The sequence below is a fragment of the Pteropus alecto genome, unplaced genomic scaffold (assembly GCF_000325575.1).
Source record: "Pteropus alecto unplaced genomic scaffold, ASM32557v1 scaffold17, whole genome shotgun sequence".
In the NCBI taxonomy this organism is placed as follows: Eukaryota; Metazoa; Chordata; class Mammalia; order Chiroptera; family Pteropodidae; genus Pteropus; species Pteropus alecto.
This window is the reverse complement of record NW_006440645.1, coordinates 9,032,462-9,051,056: the sequence shown is the minus strand read 5'-3', so window position 1 is coordinate 9,051,056 and position 18,595 is coordinate 9,032,462. Positions and strand designations below refer to the sequence as shown.

The 18,595-nt window shown below is 34.6% G+C and overlaps 1 non-coding gene and 1 pseudogene across 1 annotated transcript; one reads left to right on the top strand and one right to left on the bottom strand.

The window, feature by feature from the left end:
- Window positions 1-58: 58 nt before the first annotated feature.
- On the bottom strand, window positions 59-177 carry LOC112484677. The gene has a single exon (XR_003048109.1). It is a non-coding gene; the product is annotated as a 5S ribosomal RNA (ribosomal RNA).
- An 11,898-nt stretch (window positions 178-12,075) lies between these two features.
- Window positions 12,076-12,194, top strand: LOC112484630 (annotated as a pseudogene).
- Window positions 12,195-18,595: the final 6,401 nt, after the last annotated feature.

Sequence of the window (18,595 nt, the reverse complement as noted above, 5' to 3'; positions counted from 1 at the left end):
TTATTTATTTATTTATTTATTTATTTATTTATCTATTTATTTATTTATTTATTTTTTACACCTACAGCACCTAGTCTTCCTAGGTGGTCTCCCATCCAAGTACTAATCAGGCCCAACCCTGCTTAGCTTCTGAGATCAGATGGGATCAGGCTTGTTCAGGGTGGCATGGCCGTAGACGCCAGGGGTATTTTATAAATGGCAATTAAAGTAAGGTGATTGATAGTGCTATTCAGGACATCTATAGCCTTACTAATTGTCTGCCTCCTTGATATATTCATTCCTAATAGAATTGCTTTGATGTCGCCAACTATAAAGTAGATTTACGTATTTCTCTTACCAATTTTATCACTATTTTCCTTTATATGTTTTGATGCTCTGTTGTTAGCTGTATACATACTTAGGATTGTTATGTCTTCTTGAAGAATTAACCACTTTATCATTATTTTTTGTCCTTTTTTATCCCTGATAATCTTCATTGTTCTGAAGTGTGCCTTGTCTCAAATATATACCTATTCTAGCTTTATTTTTATTAGTGTTAGCATGGCACATACTTTTTCACTTCTTTATTTTCAATCTGTTTCTTTATCTTTTCAGAAGTCATTTATTGGATTCCTAATCAAGGCATTCAATCCAGGCCATGTGTTCTTTTTTATTTACTTATTATTTCTATGTTTACGAATCAAGTATTTTTCTGATGAGCAGTCAGGAAGCATAAACTCCCTAGCCCTCTTGCAACCAGATGGCTCCATGCGACTTGTTCTGACACTTGAAACCTGAACAAGAGCAATGGGTGCGACTTCCAGGACAGTTCTTAAAGTATCACATACTTTTACCTATCTAGTCTCTCTGAGATCATTGGGTGGACAGACAAGAGGATATGGCACATGGCTTCAAGGTTCTAGGAACTGGTATAGCCATTTAGTCTCGATATAATAATATATCTAAATGTAGATCTTTAATTTCACAGTGACATTATATATAATAGTTTTGATATGGTCATAATTCACCATAAGGAAGCTTTATTAAGATGCCCTCTATCTAAAATCTGTGTCTAGAGCTAAGGCCAGGGTGCTGTTGTGAGCTCCTTTCTACCACGCGATATTAGCCAAAGCATGCACCTTCTCTAACCATTTGTTTCGATCTGTTAAGTGTTGTAATTAGACCATACAGTCTGAAAGCCTTTTTAGAAATTATTAGGAATTATATTTTTAATGCTCTCTTCTTAATAATTTAGTTTCACTCTGCCCCTAAATCTACCATTCACGGTATGCCAAATTACTACGTCTATGGCCGTTGCTTGTTTTCTCTGTTTCTCAGATAAGTCGTATGGAGCAGCAAGTATAATACAACAAGTCTCTGTGGCAGATGGTTTTACCATTTTTGTTTTTTGCAAAGAAACCTCAGAGATTGCTTCAAGGAGAAAAAGGAGGAACGCCAAATGTATTGCCTTACCACTTCTACTCAACACAGTGATTCTGACCTACAGGTTTGATTTTTAAATGGCTTTGCCAATAAATGAGAAAAAAAGGAAAGTTAAAAGAAAAAGGAAAGAAATAGAAAAGCACAAAGTAAACTGATGTAAAATGAGAAAAGAAAGAGAAGATAAAAGAAAAGAAAAATAAGCCTGCATTATACTTTATCTTGCTGCTTTCGTATTTTATGTTCTCGTAATTTTTAAACTCTAGAACTTCTTGGGCACACGAGAAGATGAAATAAAAGGAAGAGCAAGATACCTTCAAATTTAAATAGTTGTTGTCATCAAGTATCAACAAGTTCTTTAAGTAAGAAATTTCATTTTCTAATTTTTAAAGGATGGTTGTATGATAAAAAATACTGAACCAGAACCGACGTGCTGTAGATATCCAATAACTGTCGAGCATCTCTAAAATAGTGAAAAGAATGCTGGACCCACATGATAATATCTGGCTGAGATTCATGGCTCTCACACTTCACTATAGCCTAATTTGAATAATTTATTTAACTTTCTTAACTCAGGTGGGTGATTTATCAAATTTGAATACCCTTTCCAAATCTATGTTACCTTGCTATTTTGAGGTCTTACCAAATGACCCTGAAAATAATGCAAGTGAATATACTTTATTCACTGTAATGCGCTATATAAATGCAAGACATTATTATAATAAAGCCATCATCTCAACTATGTACATGAACTTATTATGCCCTCATATCTTTTGGGCCATGAGCCTACCTTACTTTTCAACATAAGTTATAGCTCAAAACAAGAGTTTATTCATGGATTTTTCAGTTATTCTAAATATTCATTTTATAAAAATGAATTCTTGCTGCCTGCCTAACATTCCTCATCGAATATGTGTCTACTTAAATGGATTTCTTATTTCCATTTAGTAGTAATAGCCAAATAGACATCAGGATTAAAAATCTGACTAGTAAAATGCACAGAAAACTTTAATGACCTTCAGCGTTCCAGTGGTCTATTCACCTAAGCTGATCTTTTTGTTTTATTATTAATTTTTGAGATATGTTTTCTTGCAAATTAGTTGTAGCTCACTAGTAATAATTATAAATAAGCTTTTTGCTGACCATTTCAAGTTATTTTAATTTTCGTTGCATTATAAATTTCTCAGGAGAATTGGGAATTAGAATATAATCAGATTTTAGAATATAATCAGATTTTAGAATATAACCAGTTGTTTGTTTGTGTGTTTTCTTCCATCGGTCTAAATAGTTAAAGCTAAATAGGATTAAAAATGATGGAAGTCTTCTTTGAGAGAGAGTTATTTTTTAAAAAGGCAAAAAGAACATCCAGTTAAATGATTTTTCTAATTTCATACTCTTATTGAATAATTAAGCTCTTAGTTTTTTGTCACGTCTGTAAAATTGGTATAATAATTTGTCATTGTGGTGATCTTTTAAAACAATATCAATAGGGGTGCATCACAGTGGAAGAGAGCATGGATATATCAGAGACTAGGACAAATAAATAGAATAACTTCTGAAATATCATTAAAAAAATATTCCCGAAGGCTTTGGTTCTAATGTCCCTGTTTCTAATATTTATTATAGAAATATGCTGGCTATTCCTCACTCTACTAAATATGGCAGCAAGGATTTTTTATATGTACTTTTCTACATTAAGATACCAAAGGACTGTTCGAAATTTTGACAACTATGCAGGACAATAAGATATAGATGACTAAAATATAATCAGCTTTTCCAATAGAAACTGCAAAATATATGCTCATAAACATATTCCATGAATTAATCTTACATTATTTTCACAGGGATAGTTGTATTTTCTGAATCTTCAATGACATATCAAAACGTATATAAAACAGTTCACATGGCAATTTAAGTGTCAGTATAAAGCACAAAAAATAAAAGCTTATTCAAGACCACATATTCAATTATTTAAGAAAATGAATCATAATATTCTCCAATTCAGTGAACATTAAATAGTAAGTTAACTTTAGCCAAATCTGTTAAATGCAAAGAAGCCATCGGTAGCTTCGACAGAGATGTACAAAGCTACTTGCAAAGTAAAATGCTTTCTGTGTTGCTTTTTCTAGATGCCACGAGTACCATATTGTTAGTGTATGTGAGAACATTGTGGTAGCAGCATTTATTCCAAGCCCCTCATGCATGCCTGGCCTTTGCCATGTCTTCCCTGTGGATAAGGCACATATCCATGCCTCACAGACCATTGGTTATGTCCATGAGAGGTGTTCGTCCATTGGAACGTGAACAGAAGTAATAGAGCACCACTGCTGAGAATAAGTCTTAAAAACACATAGCAAGTCTTGCCAGCTCTGTTTCTCCTCAGCCATCCATCACAAGGAGCCTGTGCTATAAGGAACCATGGGTCACAGAATATGAGATAGGTGAAGAAGCCCTGAACATAATCTATGGCCTGCGGACTGGAGAAAATCCAAGCTGACCCCACAGGGTACCTTAAAGCCACAGGTGACCCACAGACTAGTGAACAAGAAAGCAAAATATATGTGCTAAAAGCTCTACCTTTGGGGTTGTTAGTTAGGCAGCGTCATCATTGTAAGATCTTTTTTATTCAAGTATTACTTTATAAATTGAGAATATAAGAAGAGATATGATTCTTAGTCTGGCTATAGACTCTAATGGAATTCACTGGGCAACACTGTACTAATAGAACCATAGTTAACCAGGGCAAATGATTCACAAATACGACTACATATGAAAATAACTAGGGGGCTTTGAAAAACAAAACTATGCTTAAGACTCATACGCAGAAATTTGTAACTGGTTATTCTGACGAGATGCTGACAGAGTTGCTGTCAATGATGATTTCCCAGATGCCTTTAGCAGGCAAGCAGGACTCAGAACTGTTGGCCTATGCTGTCTGCTCTGAGCATAAATTCACTTTTTGCAAGATGTTCTGAATGTACTGGAAATGGTTTTTACCAGCTAAACTCATGAGCAATATATATATTGACCAAAGTATGAACTTAAGTTTCACTTAAAAATGTGTATACCAATCCAACAGGCTTTACTTTTTGTGAGCATCATAGCCAGTCACTATAATTCTTCTCTCCCTATTGCATCTGTCACCTCTCTCCTTGTCCCCATTCCAGGTAAGTGTCAGTTCTCTGATCTCTTCACTTATGTAAGTCAGCGATACTCTTCTAGTTAAATGTATTACTAGTGCAAAATTATCTTGAATGCCTGCTTTTGATTTTCTTGTGAAAACATGTTGAAAGTCTGAGTGCAATTTATTTTAATTACTTTTCAAACTTTTTTGGGAAGAAAAGATTTTTTTATAATTGGCACTTATTTTTTTATCTAACAAACTAAGTTAAAACTTTAAATATGACGTCTGTTTCTATTTTCCCTCGTACCCCAAAATGTTGTGGTTTAACTCAGCAATAACTGCTCTTTGTTTCTTAAAGTTCTCGGTGTCAGTGTGGGGTTGTTATGCTCTATGTACTGTGGCCTGGGGCTGCAGTCACCTGGAGGCTCCTCTCACCAGCTGGAACATTAAAGATGATGCCCCTACAAAACCAGTGGTTGTTATTGACTGTCAGGTGGGAGCTCAACTGGGTCTTTCTACCAGAGCTCAGTGGTCTTCTACCTCGACTCGTCTCTTGCATAAGGCTTTCTCCCAGCAAGCAGCTGAGTCCATGAAGGTTTACACTTAATGGCAAAGATAGAAGCTACAGATATCTTACGGACCAGCATCAGAAGTTACACAACGACACTTTCCTTGCAATCTCTTGGGAAAAATAAGTCACGGAGCCTAAATAGGCTTTGTCTCTCTAAGGGGAAGAGTGACGTAGAATTTGTTAAGAATATTTAATCCACTATACTTCTTATATTTCAATTTTATGAGAATGTAAGTTCCAATCACTTTGCAGCAAAATAATTTTGTTTTATTTCCTATTGTCCTAGAAGAGTAACATTACATAAGAGACAATTAATATTTGTTGAATTGAATCTTTTAATATATAAAACTAATTGAATGCATTAGTATTGAAATTATTGTTTAATTTTTAGAGTTATGTTGATTCAGTCTTACATGTAAGTACCACACACAGTACTACAATTTATGTAATGTAATACCTAGACAATTAAATCTATACATGCAGAGTCTGAGATATTTCAGACAGCCACAAACTAAACTGAAGTTTTGTCTTTGCACTATCAATTAAAATGGGTGTGTTAAGCAAGTTAATTGAGTAAACAACCTAGAGGAACAAAGGATTATTTAATCAAGAAATGAAACAATCCATGAGACAATAAAAAGTTTTGGAGCCTTTCAGAATACTGTTAATATGCAAGTGTAAAGTAAAACTAACTGTATTTTGGCTAAAACAAGTACATATAAATTTATAAAAGAGTTTTTAAAATGTGCATTTTCAAATATTCAAAATAAAACAGTGATAACTATTTTTAATATGCATAATTTTTCATACTTTTTTGCAGTTTTCACATCATCAGTAAAGAAATGGTTCCTTGGTTTGTGCAGTTATGAAAGTCAACTTCTATAATTGTGGAATGCCTAACTTTTGATGTATGTGTTAGTAAATAGCCCAGGGTTTAAATAAACATTTGCTCTTCATCATCTTAAGAAATAGGACCATTGCCTTATAAATGTATTCATAAAGCAGAGCTGAAAAAGTCAAGGGTGAGTAATTTAAAAAGGTATTTGTTCTCTCTTTATTAAATACCATATGTCATATATACACAATTCTCATAATTGCATATTTCAATTTTCATGAGAATATAAACAAAGAAGAATAATGATATATAATTGATCATTATATATCATTACTACTGCTGACAATAAACTACATTGTGTAAAAAGTGTCGAACTTCTTCCAAGAAATAGATATATACAATTCCTTTATAAAAGTAAAAATAACAATTCTAATTTGCAATGTTTCATGCTTACAAATATGCAAACATCACTCCATAACCTCCAACACATTGCTTCCAAAAGTGCAAATAATAGCAATAGGTAATCTTTACAGGAAAAACACTAATATTTGTTTTATTTTTTGTTTTTACTGTGGTTTGCTGGAATTTAGATATATATGTATAGATAGATAGATGATAGATAGATAGATAGATAGATAGATAGATAGATAGATAGATAGATACCCACATACATACATATACATACATGCATGCATATGTACCAGTGTATTTATGTTTATACTTATATTTATATTTCTACACACATTTAATGAGTGAGAAAAGATTAATTATATAGATAACCAACTATGCAAAGAATTCACTCTATAGATAAGAATTTGTTCAATTAAAAATAATCCCTAATGTCTAAGTAATTACATTAATAAAATTGATGGATATTTGACCAAGAGACAATATTAGCATTAGGGAATGGAAAGAATAGAATTAGGACTCAGAAAATGTATTTTTCCTCATGTGTAAAATAGAAATATCCATTTGCATCTCTCCTATTAAATAAGAGAAATGTTAATGAGAGTTACTTAATAGTTATATTAAGAATCCAATTATCAATGTAAGATGTGTGATAATCTTTTAAATTTAAAAGTTTTATATATGTATATAACACATTCATCAGACAACTGAAAATTAAGTGGCATCTCCCAATGACTCCTAAATTAGACCATATGAGTAGAAGAAGATGCTTCGATTTACACTAGGCTACTCATCGAAATCCTTTTTCATATTTATCAAGGCCCAAGCAAAGATTCATTAGCCACAATAAATACATGTAACATAGAGAATGGAGATAGAAGCAGCATTCTTTATTTTTAACTAAAATTCTTACTTATTAGGCTTATTTTAATATACTTTAAGAGCCATATACTTCTAATTTTCATTTTTATTCTCATATTTCTACTTACATGTTATTTTCATTTGTTTTTTGTTGTTGTTGTTCCCTTAGATAAAGTTTGCTTTACTATCTAACATCATAGGAATTAGTCAAGTACCAGTCGGAGCTTTTTTGAGGTAACCCTCAAAGCAAAGTGCTCTAAAGTTCATTCCATTTATCTTTAAATTCAGGAATCATTGCAAAGTGACTGTAGTTCTTTTATGTTTGAACTATTTGGGCCAAATAACATTTCAGGTGAATAATCTTGAAAATATAATTTCTTTCCTCTTTTCATAAGTGTATAAATGTTTATGTCAAAAGTCATTTGATGAAGTCATTTAATAAATTTGTAGAAATGTTATACCGAGTGGCACTGTTTAGGTTAATGACATTTATAATCAAAAAGAATGACAAGCTCCATCAGAAAGTTCCTAATAAAGAATTAAGCTGTCCTTAAACTTCGTATTCTTTATCTCGCCAATCACATTATTCAAAAACATGGGTCGCACTACACAAAAAGTAAAACGCACACTATTTATGAGTTCATGGATTTTTATAAATACTTTCTACTTTTATTGCTATAGAATTTCTCAGAGTTAACTTGGTTATTAGTCCTCAGTGATCATTATGGAAATCCTGCATACTCCATAAACTATTTCTGCATCTTACCAAATACATGTACCAGTAGAAAATTAATCCAGTATGCCTAAAAATAGATTCATGTGAAGGAATTAATTAAAATGACAATAAATGAAGAACCTTTTTGCTCAGTGTAAAACGTGTTTTTAAACAGAGCAAAACAATTCAAAACACTTTGACATATAAAGAAATATACTGAAAAAGACAAAGATGAGAAGTCAACAATAAAAACCATGTAAACTATAACAAAATACATACTTTCAGGGTGAGGACAGATATCATTTACAGATATATATGAAATATTTAATTTAGTCAAAAGTTGAAAAAAAACTTCAGGGTTAGAAGGGGATTATTCAGGGCACCAGAGAAATGTCTTAAATGGCTTTTGTATGCAAGAAACCAGATCTAAATTTTTAAGGGGAAAAAAAATGCCATTTTAAGGGAACATTTTGGAATGCAATCCCATTATATTGAAAAAAAAAAAAAAACAATTTTGTGTTTTTGTAAGTAATATCTCAGTAATTGTCTCTATCCCATAAATAGTCGCTGAGTATCTAGAGCATGAGAGGCAGTTTCATTAAGTCATGCCAGCCACCTGATAGGGATGTGGGGTACATAACAGGCACACTACAATCCTCAGGGGTCTCATCCTTCAGCAAAATATGGACATATCTATAAGCCATTCAAGTGACAGGACAGCCCAGAGGAAGGACCCAATACAGAGTGGATGAGAGAGTTCTAGGAGGCTTCATAGAACAATGAGGAGGGTTCAAGGAGGAGAATTCAGCTAAGTGAAGACTCCCAAATCGTAGGTACCATTGGCGTGTTGAACATACCAACAGGTGCAGCTATGTTTCTGAAACTGGACTGTCGAGCGGGAAGAGTAGCGGAAAGAGAGAAGAATCCTGGGGGACAAGGTATTGGACTGTGAAGAACTTGCCATTCATGTTAAAAGGAGCTTACATGCTTCATGCAGAGGCCAGTAGGAAGCCAGTAAATGTGTTTTTTGTTGTTTTTGCTACGTTTTGCTTTGTTTTTAGCAAGGAACAAGAGACAGAGGTTACTGTATCTCAGTTTTAGAAAACTTACTCTGTGGTGTGGTAAATAGATCAAAAGCGTTCATTACGAAGAACTATTGCAATATTTTAGACCAGAGTTGATGATCGCCTGGACTAGTCTAGTAACAATGAGGATGAACAGAGGTAGATTGATTTAAGAACTGCTAAATAAATGCAATTACTAGATTTATAATATTCAACTATTTATATGCTCATATATTCTTAACAAGTGTCTTCTGCATGTACTATTTATAGTCACAGAAAGTGAAACATGTGGCTACATAATTTTATTATATTGTAATTTTACTCTTTTTTATATACAAGGACCAATCAAAACTGGTTTTTAAAATTTTTACCAGTTGAAAGAGGCTTATTTGATATTATAATTAGCCATTTCCTTACAGTACTAAAAAATGAATAATCTGAAAAATTTGAGATGTTATACCTAAGTATAAATATAAAATAATTATGATTGAAGCTGTTGTTTTCCGTGAATGTGCAAGTATTTGCTACCAAATAAGAAAGCCTCCTCAGCCTTACTTAAAGAAATAAGTGTAATTTTAGCTTAAGATAAAAATTAGGGCTGAAAACTGCCCAACTTATTATCACTGATATTATATTTTAGAGTAAAATGAGTCACAGGGGAAAATGAAAAGCTTTGAAAACTTAAAACATAAACTAATATATTGCATCTCATCCTCTTCCATATAGTTCTTTCTTCGTGGATTTCACACTCTTAAGTGCTTTTATTTTAGCACCATGGAAAAGAAACTGAAAAATGCCTTTTATTTTTCTTAAAAGAGAAAGAAGAAAGAGATGAGGTTTTTTTACTCTAAAATCTGCAAGAATTATATTATCACTATACCATATTAAACTGCAGTTTTCAAATCAGATCTCTGTGAAATGTTTTATTAACATATCTAAAAGCATGTATTTTCTTTTATGTCTTCCATTCCTTTGTGCATATACTTACTTATCTAACCTTTCTACCAGTAAGACAGTGGGGGGAGAAGAGAAAACAGTTCTCTCAAGTGGCTCCCTCTCTAAGGAGAATGCGGGTCCTGTAGGTTGGGATCATTAACTAGTGAATTTTCTCTTCCTCTGTGTGATCTGCAGATTCATAAGTGTTTTCTTTTTTGGTATATTCCCCAAATACAGTGGTTTTGCTGAAATCCTGACAAATCCCTCTTACTATTTTTATAGTTGTTAATCCTATTATTATATTTCCCTTAAGATTACAGAGAGAATTCCTTTTTTTTTTTTTTTCACTGAATTATCACCTACTTTCATTCCATGTGTCTGCACTAGGCTGAGCGATACCGACTCACACCACAGTTATCAGTGGGCTCTAACTAATGGAAGAGTGAGCAAGGGCGTGAAGCGTTTTGCCTTGATGAATCACTCTGAGACCACAGAAGAAAGTGTCCTTTGTGATAAAGCAAAAGATATCCTGCCATAAGACTTCATCAACTTTATGAATAAGGAATCAGATGTGAGTCTATTTATGTATATGAATAGATGAGACTTCCTCTTCTATGGCTAACAAATGAAAAAGAGTGATTTTTTTTTTTTTAACAGCTTCCCTGAGCATTTATAGGCACTGGTTTCTTTACCATAAAGATAGGAAAGATTAATAATTTTAAAAATAGCAGGAAAGTTCATCATAAAATTATGATGAGGAAGCTAGCTTAACAAACTTAATTGAATGATAAGGTCCTAATGAGAATGTATCTTATTTAAAAAAAAAAATTATTGTGGCTATTTTTATTTCTGTTTGAAATGTTATACTTATGTGAATTTCTCTCTAAACTGACCATTCTTCTCCAAAATTAGATATTCTAGGATAGAAATTCTTCAAATTCTATTAAATCCCTTTAAAATCTCTGAATATAAGTGACATGTACATATTTTAATATCTCTAAAAATATTCCTCTTTTTTTATCTATACACAAACTGAATGCATAGGAAGATAATTTGGGGAAGTGTGACTGTCCTGTGTTCAGTTTGTATTTAAAAAAATAAATAAAAATTTTTCTAAAGAATATAACTCTTTAGCTAAGAAAGCAAGGTACTAATTTCTGTTTCCTTGAATTGGCAAGTTTAACATGTAATTCCATCTCCTGGACTTAAATTGTGTTAACACATCAAAATACAAAATAAATAATGTGCGGCCCCCGGATTATCCAACAGTATGTATCCGATAGACTAACGGGGTGAGAAAAGCTCAGGTTTTAGCATAAAGAGGCATGCGTTTAAATTCTGGTTCCACTGCTCACTGGTTCTGGGACCAGGTGTAAGTCCCTCAAGCTTTCTGTGCATAAGGTTATTCTCTCAATTTTAAAAATGATGGTAATAATATGTGGTACAGATTTTAGAGTTAAATTGATGCTTATAAGTGAAGTTTCTGTCTTGGTTTCTGGCACCGAAATATGTTAGTTCATCTCTTTCTTGATCGGGAAGAATACTACAAATTATTTATCTATGAATCCTTTGGAATAAGAACTTTTCTCAATCTTTTAAATTATCAGGCAATTAAATTATACATAAATGGTTAATCATAATTTTATGTATTTGAATTGACTATTTACAGTTTTTCTGAAAAGATATATAAGCTATAGTATATTATTTTCTTCAAAAATTTTCTTTTTAGCCATAAGATACACTTCAATTATTTTAAAAATTGTTAAAATCCCAGGCATAAGACCAAGAGAAATACTGTAAAGATTATGTTAAGACTCAATACGTAATAAAAATGAGTAAGTATTGTAAGTGTAGTCTAACGAAGTTCTTATAATTAAATTATTTTTGGACGAATCAAATTTTACTTCCTAAAAGAGGAAGACAACTACGTATCCTGGCATTCAGGAATATTGACCACTTGTCCAATCTACTTTTATTATTATTACTAAATGTTCCAACCCTAATACCTGTTCTCTCCTCAGATGTGACTACAACTGACACATCTTGTCATTTTTACCTGGCTTTGCCTGTACACTTTTGACCTTCATTTCCTTGCTCCCTCTGAGACGTGTCCCCAACATCTTTCAAGATTGTGACAATTCTGTCTATGGCCATGCCACCCTGAACGTGCCCGATCTCGTCTGACCTAAGAAGCTAAGCAGGGTCAGGCCTGGTTAGTACTTGGATGGGAGACCATCTAGGAAGACCAAGTGATGTAGGCGGGGAAAAAATAAAAAAATAAAAAAACAAAAAAACAGAAAGATTGTGACCATTCTAAAATAGGTCCCTCATTTTCTGGCTTTCATCCCGAGTGAGGCTTAAGCCCCTTCCTGTAATATATTAGTCAGCCTTGCTATTGCTTCAACCAATTGAGTTTGGCAGAAATGATTCTATGTGATTTCCAAGGCAGGTCATGAAAGTCATTGCAGCGTACTTTTGGTTCTCTCGAAACTTTTGCTTGTAGCAAATTATATCTATTGAGATGCTCCCTCCTAGACCCATGAGCCTACACGTGAGAAGTTCAGTACAGATGGAAAAGTCACATATGTGTAGGTGCTCCTTTCGACAATCCAGGGTGAGCAGACATTTTAAGCCATCACGTTCCATCCCCAAGACATAGGAGTGAAGACATCTCCAGGTGACTGTAGTCCAAACTGCCTCTGGGCTCATCCAAAGCTCTTTGTGTGTTCCTAGCTCAGGCCTGAGACACCATGGAACTGAGACAAGCTAGCTCTTCCAGGTCCTCTTCTCAAGCAGGGGGCCTCTATCCTCTTGGAGGACAATTTTCTCTGAATATTTTCATGCTTTTGCGTGGTCCAGGCCTCATGAGCAAAGGGCACGGCAAGGATGTTTCATAACAAACAGCCTTGGATGCTATTGAGAGTTTGAAGAAATAGAAGCCTCATGAGAGATTTAAAGATGAAACTACCTTTCTTTCTCCTTCCTGGAGACACTTGCTTAGAATGAGCCCCTCTCTATTTTCCCACAAAGAGAAATGCTTAATAAGATTGGTAGATGTACCATAATATCTGAATCTCAGTGTTGCAGATAACATTTATTTGTCTCTCATATTGCTCTGTGGGGATTGGGGTGCTGGCTGTTGTACTTTGCTATGAGTAATCAGCTTTCTGTTTCTCTGATCGAGAACGCCTGTGTCTGCTGCCAACAACCACACACACACACACACACACACACACACACATACACACACACACTGTGCCAGGTCTGTTTGCAAATATATGTAGTAAATTTGAGACTTGGAAGCCGAGCAAGGAAAAAAAATATGGCCACCAGGTGGCAGTAGCACACAACAGGCTTTCTTTGGGTGGGGTTTTGACCATTTGCAAGGGGTGGGGGGGCTCTACAAGACCTCTTCCAGAACCCATAGCATGGGGGTCACTAACCAGAAAGTGAGGAAGGCAAAGGAACTCCCAGGAGGGAAGGGAATCAGAGAAGGGGCTCACTCTGCATATGACATCTTAACAGCATAATGGGGAGAACTCCCAAGAGCAACAGCAGCTTGCATTTTTAGCCCCAGGTTTTAACTAATCTCTGGGGCACAATTTCGTGGTATATGTCAAATAGTCAGTTTCAAAACAGCTAAAATATCTGCTTACTTTGGATGTATTTAAAACAACTAGACTGTAAAAGTCTGAGTTTGGCACTGGAGAGCTTTTGAGCTGTGAGTCTCCAGCCAGCTAGAGGCCAATATACAGGGATCATCTTTGGCTCCGTTGTATAATAGCAGCTGAATAACATCTCAGACCCTCCACAGTTTCTGACTCAACACACCTTTACCTGAATCTGGGTGCACTTGTGTCTCTTTTGACCAATAGAAGTTAGCAGAAGCGACGCTATGATTCTTGGCTGTAAAAGGCCATGCAGCCTCTCCCTTGGTCCCTAGGAAAGCTTTTTCTGCTGACACTGTCACTCAGGACTCTCCATCAGAAACCAGTCACTGAGTCTGTGAGAAGCTCAAGTCAAATGGAGAGGCCAGGTACAGGCCCTCAGGAGGGAAGGTCCGACTATCTCTGATTTTGACACATCTTGGTCTCCGCAGCCGGCACATGAGTGAAGAAGCCCCCAGATGACTTACCCCCACGCCCACCCCCCGATCACTTGACTGCTCCAAGCTGAGAGCTCATAAACCATAGAGTGAGAAGCAGAGGCAAGGCATCTCCGCTGTGCTTCTCCAAATTCTTACTTTACAGAATCTATACCATAAAATGGTTGTGTTTTTTTCATCCACTACCTTTGAGGTGGTGTGTTATACAGCAGAAGATAACTGGGGGAAAAGACATAGATTACATCTGATCTCTTTCCTGAACCTTCGCTAGAATTGCCTTCAAATTTATCTTCAATGGTTTTAAACTTCTAAAGTACCCAAGCGTGGTTTCAACAAACTTTGTCCACTATTAGAGTTGCTATTTTACATGTGCGAATGCTAAACATCTGTATTTATATTACACAGTTTTAGAGGGAAGACGGTATCAAAAGTTTCTTTCACAAAACTGTACCAATACTAAATTATAGTAGTGTGATAGGTTAATTCAAATAAAAGGAAGGATTAGAAAATTCTACATGAAGAAATTGAGATAGGAGAATTAGAAGTGTACATAAAACTATGGCCTAAGTTAACCTTTAGTAATTGAACAATTCAATGCATTAAATAGTATTATGGATTTGTATAGCATCAATGAAGTTCTTTCAAACACATTAACAGTATATAAATAATACAGAAGAATGAATTAAGGCCTAAGGTGAATTTAAATATTGATTCCTTTTCATGGCACATTATAGGCTTTGAAATTAATACCTAGTTAGCTTTTGAAAACACAGCTATTTAAAATATCGCTGTGTTTCATAGCTAATAAGCGGCAGAAATAGATCCGTAACCCATTTCGAACACCAAATTCATCCTTTAAATTTTACCAGCTTACATACAGAAAATATTTCAATGCTCAAATTATTTTGGTTACTTGATTTGCACTTGAAAATAAATGTTATTCTTTATCAAAAGTTTTGAAATTCAGAGAATGAATGATACAAAATAAATTCTAAATGTTAAAAAGAAAGTTCAATAGTGAAAGGCTTCAATATGCTATCAATATTTAGAAAATAGGGTGATTTGATTTAGCTCTCCATTATTTTGGAATATCCTCTTTTTGCATCTGCTCTAATATGTTTTGTTTTGATTTGTTATTTTCCCCTATGTCTATTTGCACTCTGAAATTATCTGCTTTCTATTTGGACAATTAATGAAAAAAGCATTCATTGGTCCATTTAAATAAATCTCCTTTGAACTCATGTTACATTAAATGGTGGCTCTTTTAAATAGGCCATCCTCATGAATTCAAATGGGAGTACAGATAAATTAAGCTTTTTCACTTAGACTCTATTGACCTGATTCTACTATAATGTATTTTTGTAAACACACATCTGTTGTTTATCGTGAAAGACTAAAAATGTATTATAATTAGAAATCTGCCAGTAATTTATCTGCTCCTTAACCACCTGCTTCATACAGGATCATATTATCTTGTGATAAAACATTTTTTGTTATAAAAATAAAGTCTATGCATAAGAACATTATCCCATGCTTTGAAAATCATCTTGATACTTATCTGTAATAAGTGCTTTTGTATCATACTGGTAGTTATCTTGCAAGCAGAGACTATTGTTTTTTGAAAATGTTCTATTATATTAATGGTGTTTTAATTACATAACAAAATAATTATTTTGGCCAATCAGAAAGCTTACCTATTATTCCCTAAATTTACATAGAATATCTGTCTCTCAAAAACAGTTTTCTCAACTTCATTGAGAATTTACCACAAAACAAATTATTATGATTCTATCGTTTTTGTCCTGAATAGTAAGAAAATTGATAAAAATGGACCTAATTCAAAATGGAGTCGGAGTCACCAAGCCCAGAGGAAAGACCTTGTCCATCTCACTTCTTGAACCTTTGGATGTTTGAAATGGACAAAATCATGTTAGGACTAAGCCACACCAACACTGGATTCCAGACAACCGTTTGCGAAGCTAACAGGAAAGCAGATGTCCCGACCTTGGGGACTTAAGATCAAGAACGATCTTTAGAATTAGAATCATCATCTATAGCTAATGAATAACTTACTAATTAGCACCAATAGAAATTGCTTCTTTTTTTTCATGTCATTATTTCCCTTCATTTTCTTGTAAAAACCCTGTGCATTCACCTCATAATCGAGCACTACATTGCATTGATTACAGTAGCTTCATATTAAATCACGAACTCTGGCAGTGTATGTCCTCATATTCTTTTTCAAAATGATTTTGATTATTTTAGAGGTTTTTTTTTTCATATTTTCAGATGAACTTTAGAATTAGTTTTCTAATATACTCAAGAGATTTCTATAGAGATCGTTTTGATGACATTGATACATTTGGATGAAATTGACATAATACTATTGAATCTTTTGACATTCCTTAGGTCTTTAATTTCTTCCTTAAAATGTTGTAGTTTTCATTGGGAAGGTCTCACAAAATTTTATGCTATTGTAAACAATATAAATATTTTAAATTTTATTTTTAAATTGCTTTTTAAATTTAAAAAGATATGCAGACATACAACTATATAGAAAGCCCATAACTTTTTAAAAAATATCTATCTATTTTATATTCTCCTATATTGACTTATAAGATCTGGTAGCTCTTTTATACCTTGCATCCTCTACAAGTAATATAGGTTTATTTTTCTCTTGTCAATCTTTGTTGCTTTTCTTGCCTTATTACACCAGCTAGCACCTCCAGTAGACAATTAGAAATGGTGGGAGCGCACACCCTTGTGTCGTTCCTGACTTTCTATAAAAAAATTCAACTTTTCACTTTTGAGTATGATGATTACTGGGTTTTTCATAAATACTATTTATGAAATTTACTTCTACTCAGAAGTAATTTAGAAATTTACTTCAATTTGTAATTTGCTGAATTTTTTTTTCAATAATACATTTTGAATATTTTCAAAATCTCTTCTGCATCAATTGATACAATGGTATACTTTTCTCCCCTTGTCTGTTAATATGATTAATTATATTGATTTTGAATGCTAAACTGATCTTTTATTTCTGGAATAAAATAACCATTTTAATGTGCATATGATTCTTTGGCTGAGGAATCAAAGCAGGGTCCACTGGGGATGGTCTTTTCTCTAAACGAGACGGAGCAGCCATAAGATGAAAGGAAAGTGGCTTCTGCTAACTCGCGTTAGACTCTGACATACGTGATAAAAACCTCAACTGTGCAAAATCACTGATGTTTGGGAGGGGGTTTAGTATAGCAGGTAGCTTCTATGTGGCTAATAATGTTATCTAGTCCACAGAGTTGTGAGAATTACGGAACTTAATAATGATAATGTACTTAGATGAGTGTGTCACATGTGAAGCTCTGCGTATCATTTGTTTTATGAATTAAACATGAAACATTAAGTGCATCTTAATTTAATTCATTATATCCTTTTCCAAAACCTGTTCTGCTTGGCATCCATATTTCATGTTAATTGCATCATCAATTATCGTCATCAATATCCCATGCATCATACAATATTTAGCAGCATCCCTGACCTCCACCCACTAGATGCCATTAGCAGACTTCCCAGTGTGACAACTTTAATACATCTCCAGACATTGCCAAACGTACTCTGGGGAAGCAAAACCAACCACAACTGAGAACCACTGGTCTAGAATAAGTAGAGAAAGGAAAACATCTGTTTATGTATGGTACACAGCATGCTGTTGCCTAAAATAGAAATGGCTCTAATATAAACAGAAATGTATTTAATGTAAGGTACTTACGATTGTTGAAAGGTAGATGTGGCTCCCAATAAATAGTCTTAGATCAACACTGCAAAACTTGTCCACTGGGAATCTGATGTCTTCGTCATTACCTGAAAATTAAGAAATCAAACCACTGCTTGAGCTGCAAGTTCAAGGTCATACTATCTCAATCTTGATCAATGGTAGAAAAGTAGATAATCTATGCTCTGCCTCTAACAGCCACAAAACAAGAAAAATACATTAGGATCTCTGGTGCCACTGAGGGGAAAAACATCAGATGACTCCACACAAGGGCTTGCCAGCAGAAAAACAAGACATCTGACTATCTCATTTTCACCCCGTTGAAGGAGGTCATCGAGAGGACACAACTGCCAAATTAAAGCTCGGGATGTCTCCCCAGCAGGGCTACCATTTAGGTTAGGTGTGCCTGTGACTCTGGAATTATGGGTACGGCACTTGGCGGAGACAACAGAGTTGTCAAAAACCCCAAAGATTTTGGTCCCAGCTCTGGAAGGGGCAGAAACTCAATAAACCCCACAGAGCCGCAGCTCCCAGCAGAGAACACAGCGCTCCCCAAGCAGAGCCTCCCGCACAGGAAGAGCCCATCATGGCATCAGCAGGTGGGTGGAGGATATGTTCCCCCGCCCGCCTCTGCCACGGCTCAATCCCCACTGTGACTAAGCGGCATGAAGCGGGGGAGCACCCTGCCCAGCAGCCCACAGCCTCCAGAAACGGGGCTGCTACTAGGCCCTGCAGAGTATGTGGATCCCCCAATGCCCCGCCCCTATTCCCCTGGTGGCCCCTCC